Below are 12,616 nucleotides of genomic sequence, written 5' to 3' on the forward strand. Positions count from 1 at the left end.
ACTTGATTTGGAGAGAAAACAATCACATGACTGTGATTGAATGGCGACCGGCCCAGGATGGAGCAATTATCTATATATATATATATATATATATATATATATATATATATATATATATACCGTAAATTCCGGTCTATAAGCCGCTACTTTTTTCCCTAACTTTCAACCCTGCGGCTTTTTTAGTGATGCGGCCGATTTATGAAATTTTTCTGACGGCCGCCAGCGGCGCTCGAGTGTTGCTACCATTAACTGCCCTGTCAAAGCTATATTATTATTATTAAAGCTTTGAAAACTCTCTCGGTGTCCCATCTTTCTTTGTAAATATGTGTAACCCATGTATAATATGTATTTGCAACTGTATATTTTTGTAATGTATTTATTTTTATTTATTTTAGACTCTTATTCTGATATGTTTTGCACGGGTGAACGAAAAATGAGGGCCGGAACAAACGCGGGGTGCCGAGTTTAAGTGGGGACCGCTAAAGGTGAGGGACAGACAAGGAAAGAAGAGGGGATAAAAAGTTGGTTAAAGAAAAAGGAGTTGCATCAGTAAATGTGTTTGTCTGATATATTTTTCCCACCCTTACCTTTAGAAATATACACTTTTTCCTTGGATTACTTTTAACGGGACCCGGACTCTGCAGGTCTGCATCAAACCTTAAGTACCGGTATCATTTTCCATTCATTTTGCCGGCTGTGATTTTTGGACTGTGAACTTTAATGAAGGACATTTAGTTTCAATCGCGGGACGTGCAGTCGGGTTTGGGTTAATTTTGTGTTTGTGTTACATGTTTGAATGTGGGCGCATGCGGTTTATATACAGGTGCGGCTTGTGTATGTACAAAATCGGTTTACCTGTTAAAATGTGGTGGGTGCGGCTTACAATCAGATGTGCTCTATAGTCCGGAATTTACGGTATATATATATATATATATATATATATATATATATATATATATATATATATATATATATATATATATATATATATATATATATATATATATATACAGGGTTGGGTAGGGTTACTTTAACTTGATTACTTTCAATTACTTTTGGATACCAAATATGCTAATAAAAGACAAAAGAAACTAAATATGAATAAAATTATGACTCACAACACGTGGTAAGCTTTCTCTCCTGGCTTTGATCTCTGGCAAAACCAACATAAAATGCAACAGAAACTAAATGAAAATAGATCCAAACAGCTTGCCAACATCATTTTTTGTTCCATGTATTCCGTTACTCCCCAAGCCTGCACAAAATTTGGTCATTTTATTCATATTTAGTTTCTTTTGTCTTTTATTAGCATATTTGGTATTGGAGTAATCCAAAAGTAATTGAAAGTAATCAAGTTAAAGTAACCCTACCCAACCCTGTATATAGATAGATAGATAGATAGATAGATAGATAGATAGATAGATAGATAGATAGATAGATAGATAGATAGATAGATAGATAGATAGATAGATAGATAGATAGATAGATAGATAGATAGATAGATAGATAGATAGATAGATAGATAGATAGATAGATAGATAGATAGATAGATAGATAGATAGATAGATAGATAGATAGATAGATAGATATAGTAGAAGTTATGTTTGTGTGAGGGAAGAGGTGAAAATGTCAGAGTTATGTTTGTATTCTACCACAAGACTGCACTGTGTTTAAACTTTTTCAAAGTCAAGCAACTCAGAACCCCCGAAAAACACACAACAAAATTTCAATTAAAAATACTGACTGTTCAGTGCAAAAACAAATAAACTATGTAATAGAATAACAAACTTTACCTTTGTTATGTAAAACACATTCAATGAAAAACAGAGGAAACTAAAATATTTACAGATGTACCCAAAAAAATTGTTTATACTTTTTTATACTCAACACATTTAAAGTCAACAACACTGAATCTCTGAGGAACGAAAAGTGGCATTTACGAACAAACCATCTCAACTTATCACTATTCCAGACTGGAGTTAAGGCGTAGTTGTAAACTGCAAGCTCCGCCAATGGTAAACAGATAAGCGGTACAGTGAATGTTTGCATATATTCTATCCTATTCATACGATGCCTGTAAATTGTGCAAACCCTATCCCCGACCAACCGTATCCATATGTACACATTATAACATAAATGATGACTGATGATGCTCAGGGCTCAGCTAACAACCAATCACGGTTCATCTGCTTTCTAAAGCAGGATCCATGATTGGTGATTAGCTGAAGCCTGAGCAACATCAATGTCAATATACCTTACCATAAAACCCTCGAAATGGTCACGCCCAGAGATGGATAAAAACTCCTACGTTTTGCTTGTTCATAATGCGACAAACACAAAGTACCATATTTCGAGGAATATGAGCCCAAAAAACACAATGTAATGGAATCATTTTGGGTTGTATTCGGCTTTCCTTAATCAGAATCACCTTTGTTATCATTGTGTTGCTACAACGAAATAAGGGATGCACTCCAGTTGCCATTGTATATAGGTAAAAAAAATGATAGACGAACAACATAAAGTATTCTCCTCTACTATAAAATACTGCATTCACATCCAATGTTCCCTCTAAGCTGTGTGTGTTCACAATTGCGCACTACCCAGAGCTTTTCCGCGCACAAGAAAATCTAGCCAGCTCACAAAAATGAGGGCTCAGAATTGCTAATTAAGAAGTGAAATAAGTCAAAGTTACAGGGCATGAAGGTAAAAATACCGGGTTTCCCTGACGCTGTGTTCTGAATGCGGTATTTTGAAGTCACGAAGTTGAGTAAAGTCAGTAGAGTTTTTCGAGAACCGGCTATTTCGGCTCGGTTCATTAAAAAGAACCGGCTCTTTCGGGTCCCAAACGGCTCATCAGATTGTTTTTGCTTCTTTAATCCCTACACGACCAAATATTATGTAAAATTGTGCACAAAATGACTTAAAGGAAATAGGGCAAAAAAGAAAACAATAGCAAAATGAAAAAGTAGTGAAAAGCTGAGAAAAAAAAGAAACAAAAGGAAGAGAAAAAAAGAAGGAAAATTTCAGAAAAAAAGCGAGAAAAAAAAGAAAAAGAAACAAAGGAAAAAAGGCAAATAGAGATCAAAAAGAAAAAATGTAACAGCTATGAAAAAATAAACACAATGAGATTTTTTTAAAGGAATTAAAAAAAATTGAAAAAAACAAGGGAAAAAGAAGAAAAAGTTTGTGTTGCATTCAAATAATTTCCGATTATACCAAGTCAATCTTGTTGCCAACATTGTATTTCCACTAAAAATGTGATTAAATACAGTTCTGTATCGTGCAACCGACTAAATAAGTGTTGTGCGACAAAAGATACCAGGTAGAAAAATAAAAAGGAAATCTTGTGAAAGAATTGTTGTAAAAACAAATGATGTTTGTAGGCCGTACAACCTTTGCAATAATACTGCATTTTTTTTAAATTTGGGCTCATAAATAGCTCTTTAGTTACAAAAAATACATATATTTTATGTATGTGAGGGTGAAATTGATACATAGGACCGCAATTCTATTGATTTCAAATTGGGATCAAAGAACACGTTTTTGATTTTAGCTCAACACATTTCGCGTTCATCCTTTTACATTTTCTCTTCAATGACACAAATTTAAGCTTTGGGCGGGATTACTCAACTGATATGCAAGGAGTGCAAGGCTTGGGCGGAGAGCCTGGTACGCTTTCAAATAACTTCGTGGGCACACGCCAGGAGGCTTTCTACAGAGAGAAAAGCTGTCAGGGTCGCCACATCCGAAAAAAGGCTTTAGTCACAAGGCGGCTGTCATTTTGATCATCGTCATCATCATTTTCCCGTTCGCTACATCGTGATGCTTCACATTTCTGGGGGAAAAAATGTGGAAAATACAGAACAGTACAATAAGTGAGTCATGTTCACATCAGTGACGAATTAAAGCGACAGCTATTCAATGACATTAGAATTTAAAATGCCATTTTGATAACATGACATAATAATAATAATTTCCTTTGTATTGTCATTCTTTGTAACAATGTACACAGAACGAAATGTCGATACACCTGACCCGTTGTAGCGAGCCGATGCAGCCGCAGCCAACAGAGGGCGCCGCCATTTTTACCAATGTTATAAGTCTTAGGTATGACTCGGCCGAGGCGCGAACCAGCGACCTCCCAGTCTCAAAGCGGGCGCCTTACCATCTAGGCTACTGAGCTGGTTGTCAGCTGAAAGACGGATGGGTAATGGACAAAAAAGATAAAGAAAATTGAAAGTTAAAAACATCTGGCACTCTCATCTCAGGATTTTTTTACTTGAGGAAATGCAAAGGAGGGTTCAGATGAAATGACACGGTTAAAAAAACATTATCTTTATCTATCTATCTATCTATTGTAGACCGAGTGTACATGGAGTATATCAGCTTTTGTTATAAATGGATGTTCTTAATGCAAACTACAAGTCCAAACTCATGTCAGGAACTTTAAACGAAATAACAAAGTTCAGTTTGATGTCAGGAAACCACGAAACCAACGAGCAAAGAGGGAATGGGGTAACTGAAACTTTGAGAATTGGCTGATAACACAAAATTGTGCAAACGATGGCAAGCAGAAAACTGTGTTTACTGTTGACCAATGTTCCCTGTAATTTTCCACGGGTCTGAGCATTCACACAAAGTCGGTGAGCAATGCTTGAAACAACAGTGAGCAACCATAATCCCAAGTGTGGCAAGATAATTAATCATCAAACATGTCCAAAACTTGACATCAAGTTACATTTTGCTGAGTTTCCGGCAATTCAGAGTTATTTTTCTCTTTTGAATGAATTGACTCATGTACCATTGCAAAGGTTGTACGGCCTACAAACGTCGTTTGTTCTTACAATTCTTTCACAAGATATCCATTTCTTTTTATTTCCTGATATATTTTGTCGCATAATATTAACATTTTTGGGGGCTTATTTAGTCGGTTGTAAGATACAGAACTGTACTTACTCACATTTTTTAGTGGAAGAACAATGTTGGCAACAAGATTCACTTGATACAATTGGAAATCATTTGAATGTAACACAAACTTTTTCTTCTTTTTTCCGTGTTTTTTTTTCTACTTTTTTTTTAATTCCTTTAAAAAAATATCATTGTGTTTATTTTTTCTGAGCTGTTACTTTTTTCTCTTTGTTCTCTACTTTTTTCCTACATTTCTTTCTATTCTTTTTTTATGGCTTTTTTTCTAAATTGCTCCTTCTTTTTTCTTTTCTTTTTTTCTCAGCTTTTTTTACTACTTTTTCATTTTGGTATTGTAAGCCGGTTCCCCGACAAACTCTACTAACTACTCAACTTCATTCTCCTTCGACTCGACTTCAAAATACCGCATTTAGGACACAACGTCAGGGGAAGCTGTGAATTTCTACCCTCATGCACTGTAACTTTGACTTGAGTCGCTTCTTAATTAGTAATTTTCAGCCCTCATTTTTGTGTTTTCTTGTGCGCTGAGAATGTGCGAGCAGTGCGCAATTGCTGCTGTTGACCCAAACATCGCCTCATAAAAGGTATACAAATCTTGCTTCAAAATATCGTTAAGAGACTATTGCTAGGATAGTCCGATTAAAGACTTGTATTGCGGTGGTCTCCAGAATATATTCTGCCAACAAAAACCTCTTGAGAAGCAGTTCATCTCCAATCTCTTAATTTACCAACATTCTCCTCACCCTATCAAAATAGAGAGAAACATGAATAGACAGACAGATGATAGACATAGATAGATAATGGAATATTTATGGAATTAAATATAAAGCCAAGACTCCTTACCCTAAAAATAATAGCAAACACATTGGAGGGTAAACCAACAAGAGAAGCAAAGTAATGAAATAATCTTAGTGACCGGCTTCAAAACAAAACTTCCAAGACAACCCCTAAGAGCAAGTTCTATTCCTGGGAAATTGTGACATGATGCATCAAATGTGACAGCAGCAGACATCCAAGCCAGACCTCGTCTGGTCAACTTCGAGTTACGGACTCAGAGCCAGTCCAATCTGTCACCTGTGAGAACTTCCCCTACCAGGGGAGTCCGCTAACCAGGCATACACACGTCCTCCAGGTAGGCCCCCCGTGAATTCCGATGAGGACCTAATTGTAATTAGCGGCGTTCAGTTCGCTGGTGGACATGTGCAGCTGGAATTGTGTGTGGAGTGTGTGTGGCAACTGAAACGCAAACTTGACATTTGGAAGGAACAAGTGTTCCCTGAAGCGGCAGCTGATCCTTTTTCTGCACACAATTTGTACGACGAGGTCAGACAAATTTAGAACCTCCTTTTTGGACCAAGGGCAGCAAGGTTGCTTTCTAATACTCGCTGTCAGGAGAGTTGCTCTTGGTTGACGTTTGTTTAGTGTGCGAGCCATCATGTGGCCGGGCAAGGGTTGCGAAATCCTATTGTTTGATTAAAAAAACTGGTTTAATGCCCGTTTAATTAAAGCCTTTATCACAACCAGGTAGCAATTGCCGCCAAGTGGGCTATACAATATTAATTTAAACAAAGATTTTGTATAATAAATATTTGTGTCATGATTGCCGATTCAGAGCACCTGTGACTGCCCAATTGGCGCTAACAGCCCTGAGTGTCACGGAGCGGAGTGGAAGGGGGCTGTCACGAGGCGTGGTGGAGTGGAAGGGGTGACCGGACCGTAACGGAGGCAGGAGGAAGGAAGGGAGAACTCAATTGCGTAACGATCCAAAAGTTTTATTTAACAAAATAAAAGTTGTCCAAAACTCTGGGACATGACAAAACAAACAGTTGTTTCTTCCAACTCAACTAAACAGGACAAGGCATAACAGAACGGACAATGTTTTAAACTAAAACAGGACAAGGCATAACAGACCGGGGAATGTGTAATGAGCCAGCGCTCGCCAAACCCACAACCCAGCCTTAAGTAGCAGACCAGCAATCAGCTGATCTGCTCCAGCTTGAGTTCGGGGGCGCGGCAGACTTGTCGCCATGGCGACCGTGACACTGAGAGCTGATTGGCTGATGAACTCCTTTTAAACCCCCGGCTGTCAAGAGATCCCTGTCAGATCACTATGCGAACCGTTGCTCCCAGCTCGGCAAGCCATCATGTTCTGCCCTGTTTTCTCTGCCTGATCCTCATTGCAAACCTGTTTCCGGACCTGACTCTGCCCCGTTCTGCCTTCCCGTTATCCTGTTTTGACCCGCTACCTGCCTGACACCCGTTGCTGACCTCATTTCCGAACTTGACACCGTCCTTGATCTCCCGTCCCGGCTAACGACTTGTATTTCCTGCCTGTCTTCGACCATCCTCGCTCGACACGGAAGTGCCATTCCCGCCTCTTCTGCTACTCTTGTCCGTCAACCATCGGATCGTGGAAGCAAGCCCTACTCTCCCTCTTTATTAATAAAAACTGAGAAAACGAGCGCTATTGGCTCCTGTGTCTGTTTCTGGTCCGTGACAATTTGTCAATATATATATCTAATAAATTAGTTTTCCTCGGGACCTCACCTGGTTAATGATGAATGCAGAATTCTCAAAGGAGCGGCCACACTGCTCCTTCGCAACTGACCATCACTTTGTGCAACAGAAGAAGTGGGGGGGGTGAAGGGGACTAAAAAAGGCGAACAGATGACAATTTCTAAATAAAGATAGAGATTTGTTGCCCGAAATTGTCATTTAACCCATGATAAGTTTTAACATCAGTAGACACTCAGAAAAAGACTGAATACACCAATAGGTTCTGAACTTGCAAGGTGGGCAATGTAATTAAAAGAAAGGGCTCAGAGGAGTATTTTTAAAACGGATTTTGAATTTTGCACCGTGCTGTTTTATTTTTGCACAGATCTCTCCTGTTCTCCTTGCTAGTTTAAACGTCATTGATGTCTTTTCTCATTTTTGTGAGGGTCTACTAAAATATAAACTTACCAATTACATGTCAAGTCAAGTCATTTTTATTTGTATAGCCCTTAATCACAAAGAGTCTCAAAGGGCTGCACAGGTTATTGCACAGACTATTATTTCAGACTATTATTACACCATCCCCTGATCTGGAACATGAGGGCAAGGAAAAACTCAAAAACCTGTACATGAGGAAAATAAAGGAACCTTGAGAAGGGACCGCACATGTGGTATCCCCCTTTCAGGAATACCAGATAGCAAAGGATGTTGCAATCACAAATAATACAGAGATATTGTCCAAGAAATGTATAGGTTTTTCATATACTATAGAGTAGAAGTGGGTTTTAAGCTTAGATTTAAACATTTCCACTGAGGTTGCAGAATGGATCTCAGGGGGAAGAGCATTCCACAGCACCGCTGCCCGGATGGAGAATGCTGTCAAACCTGCGGAACACTTCTTGGCTCTTGGGCTCACCAGAAGACCGGCGCTCTCAGAACGAAGGCTTCGGACCGGAACATAGGGGGAATTCAGATCTGAAAGATATGCGGGAGCAAGTCCATGTATGATTTTGTATAATACAAAGAGAACCTTGAAATCACATCTTAGGCTAACAGGGAGCCAATGCAGGTTAGCCAAAATATAAAACTGTATATTATATAAACTGAAATTTTAAAGGCTAATTAAAAAGGATTGTTTTAACTACTAGAGTGTTGTTGAATCTCTACCATGCAAACAAGAGCCATGAGGAATAGGTTTCTTTTATTGATGTTCGAAATTACAACAAAAAAGAGCCCCCCTTCTTTAGTTCAGCCATTTTAAATCAGGAGGCAATACTTTTCTGTGGGACTCTAATATCTATACGTTATTTCTATATGTTCATAGGCAACAAAGCATTCCTACCTAAAGCTTTTCCTAAGCTATAGTTTTCGCCCTTCTGAGAGTTTCCTTTTAAAAAATGAAACAAGGAAAATAAATTCCATAAATAATGCACAGCAGAAGGGAAAAATTGCAAAGGTACTATTAATTGAAACGGAGGAAGAAAATACCTCATTTCAACCATTTTGCCTTAAAAATTTGCTCACATATGCGGTATATAAACACAGCCGTAATGCTCATTCAAGCGACAGTCCCCGTTTACCTTCGTTTCCCTCACTGGAGACAGATTAAGGTTGTGTTCATGGAGATCTTTGGACGTCTGGTCGCTGGATGCTCTCCAGGGCGATGTGGGATCATAAATAATGAAATGACAATGCCACAACGTGCTGGCGTTTGCATCAACCAGCTATCCCAGAGGAGCCACACTTGATATAAGAATCACAATGGACACTGAAATACTCAGACATATGAGAAAATAGACCACTCAGAACCTAACTAGAGGAGAATGGAGAAAGAAGATTGCCCATCAGTTAGGGGAGGGCGACACTAGGAGTTTTAATATCGATCCGATCCAAGAAATTCATGGTAATATCAAACAATACCAGTCTTTTTATGCTAGGAAATGTCATGATCATTGAATAATTGAATCGTCCCCCCACAGGTTAGTTTATAATTTCGATAAACACAACACAAAAATTTCAGGGACTAAACATGTTTTATTTTTAATGAATTCATTGGATTACGCTAACATGAACGTGTAAAAATAAAAAAAAGGATAAAGAAAAGAATTATGAATAGGATTTCTTACCTTTGTGGTAGTCAGCAGCAGGCCAGGTAGAGAAAGGTGATAAACGTATGCCTGTCAGTTAACCTCAGTCTTGAACTTAGAGAGTGGCCAAGGGCACTGGATGAGATAGACAAGGGCTTCGCTATCTACGGGAGGATTGGCGCTTTGAGGAAATTGGTGGAGGAGGTAAGTATCGATCCAGGTAAAGAGTATTGTCTAAACCAAGTACTTGCTTAGTATCCATAATATTGATGTTTGTACCCCTACCATTAGTTGATTCCTAGCAATGATGTTTGCTAAGGTTTGCGTCTGCAGATGCTCAGCACTATATTAATACTATCTATAATATAATGTAAAAATTCAGCGATTTGGAAAAAGAAAATTCCAAAATTGTGAAGTTAAAGAAGATAGATAGAACAACTTGGAGAACTTTAACACTGAATGAATATAACCATTTAATAGATTTATTAAATTCTGTTTTTCCATGACGGCAGGTGAGAAAAGGCCTTACCCGCCCATTGTTCCCTCTATGCTGTGCGCATGCGCAATCGCGCACTGCCCGCACATTCTCAGCACACGGGAAAATCTATCCAGCGCAATGTTCCCTCTGAGCTGCGAGTGTGCGCAATTGCGCACTACCCAGAGCTTTTCTGCGCACAAGAAAATCTAGCCAGCTCACAAAAATTAGGGCTCGAAATTGCTAATTAAGAAGCGAATTAAGTCAAAGTTACAGTGCATGAAGGTAAAAATACACGGCTTCCCCCAACGTTGTGTTCTAAATGCGGTATTTGGAAGTCAAGGTCGAAGTAGAACGAAGTTGAGTAAAGTCAGTAGAGTTTTTCGAGAACCGTCTTCTTCAGCTAGGCTCACTAAAAGGAACCGGCTCTTTCGGGTCCTAAACGGCTCTTCAGGTTGTTTTTGCTTCTTTCATCCCTATATGACCACACATTATGTAAATTTATGCACAAAATGACTTAAAGGGAGGGGGAATAGAACAAAAAAGAACAAAATACCTTAATGAAAAAGTAGTGAAAAGCGGAGGAAAAAAGAAACAAACGGAAAGGAAAAAAGAAGGAAAAATTCAGAAAAATGCCTGGAAAGAAAGAAATGAAAGAAACGAAGGAAAAAGAGTAAATAGAGAACAAAAATAAAAACTAACGGCTAGGAAAAAATAAACACAATGAGATTTTTTTAAATGAATTTAAAAAAATAGAAAAAACAGGGGAAAAAGAAGAAAAAGTTTGTGTCTCATTCAAATAATTTCTAATTATACCAAGTCAATCTTGTTGCCAACATTGTACTTCCCCTAAAAAATATGATTAAATACAGTTGTGTATCGTGCAACCGACTAAATGAGCCCCCAAAAAAGTTATTATTATGCGACAAAAGATACCAGGAAAAAAAAAATGAAAATCTTGTGAAAGAATTGTTGTAAAAACAAACGACGTTTGTAGGCCGTACAACCTTTGCAAAAATACATGAGTCAATTCATTCAAAAGTGATTTTTTTTTTGCATTCCCCAAACTCATCAAAATGTAACTTGATGTCAAGTTTTGGACATGTTTGATAATGACTTAGTTGCCACACTTGGGATTGCTGTTGCTCACTGTTGTTTCAAGCGTTGCTCACCGACTTTGTGTGAACGCTCAGACCCGTGGAAAATTACAGGGAACATTGCCCGTCCCTCGTTCTCAGTTGGTTCTTTTTTGAATAGACCGTTGGAAAGAATGTTGACAGCACACGATTTTTAAGACTCCAGGCCTTGCTGGAAATGTACTCACCGGTTAGAATCTAATAATGTACTTAATGCATCATCTAGAAAAACACCTACTGTATTCTAAACATGTTCCCCTGGGCTCCAGGGAATGGTGTTGCCCCATGACGGCTGTTGTTTTTTTTTATTAGTGCTGACCTCAGCCAAGGAAATCTCACTTATCCGGCAGGGAAACACAGACGCATCTGTGCATGTTAAGTTTAACTTAAAATGAGATTCACTGGCAAGGAGATGCAAGATGAATTCACAATTATTGACCTGTAAATGCAAATCATGAGCAAATCCGTATGGTCTTTTGAGCTGTTTTCCCAAAACAGTACAATTTAGAATGTGCAATTTGAGTTTCTGGAGAGGAAAAAATGGCTTGTTGTAAATTTCAGTTATAATGCCGTGAACATGTGTATTGTCGCAGTGTTGTTTTTGTTTTTTTGTTTACTTTTTCACCCAGAATGACAAAAAAAACGCAGGTCTACTAGTGATCCCAAGAGCCAAGAAGTGTTCCGCAGGTTCGAGAGTGTTCTCCATCCGGGCACCGGTGCTGTGGAATGCTCTTCCCCCTGAGATCCGATCTGCAACCTCAGTGGAAATGTTTAAATCTAAGCTTAAAACACACTTCTACTCTATAGCATATGAAAAACCTATACTTTTGGTGGACAATATCTCTGTAACATCCTTTGCCTGGTAATCCTGAAAGGGGGATACCACATGTGCGGTCCTTTCTCAAGCTTTCTTCATTTTCCTCATGTTGAGGTTTTTGAGTTTTTCCTTGCCCTCATGTTGGTTCCAGATCAGGGGATGGTGTAATAATAGTCTGAAATAATAGTCTGTGCAATACCCTGTGCAGCCCTTTGAGACACTTTGTGATTAAGGGCTATACAAATAAAAATGACTTGACTTGACATGTAATTAGTAAGTTTATATTATAGTAGACCCTCACAAAAATGAGAAAAGTCATCAATGACGTTTAAACTAGCAAGGAGAACAGGAGAGATCTGTGCAAAAATAAAACAGCACGGTGCAAAATTCAAAATCCGTTTTAAAGATACTCCTCTGAGCCCTTTCTTTTAATTACATCGCCCACCTTACAAACAGTAAATCTACTTTAAAGGGCGAGACAATCATAATCGTCAAAATAACAAACAACAGTGAGAAATACTAGTCAAAACAACTAACAACCGTGGCATCTCATCCAATCTCCTTTGCATGCATTTGATAATAAACCGGAAACAAACAGAAAAAACACATCGTGTCACAATTGCCAAAGTGAAGTCACCTGGGGGCCATCGTTGGGCGCGCTCTCTGATTGGCTGACGTT

This window comes from Urocampus carinirostris, chromosome 6, assembly GCF_059441175.1.
Source record: "Urocampus carinirostris isolate Australia breed hairy pipefish chromosome 6, RoL_Ucar_1.0, whole genome shotgun sequence".
Taxonomy (NCBI): domain Eukaryota; kingdom Metazoa; phylum Chordata; class Actinopteri; order Syngnathiformes; family Syngnathidae; genus Urocampus; species Urocampus carinirostris.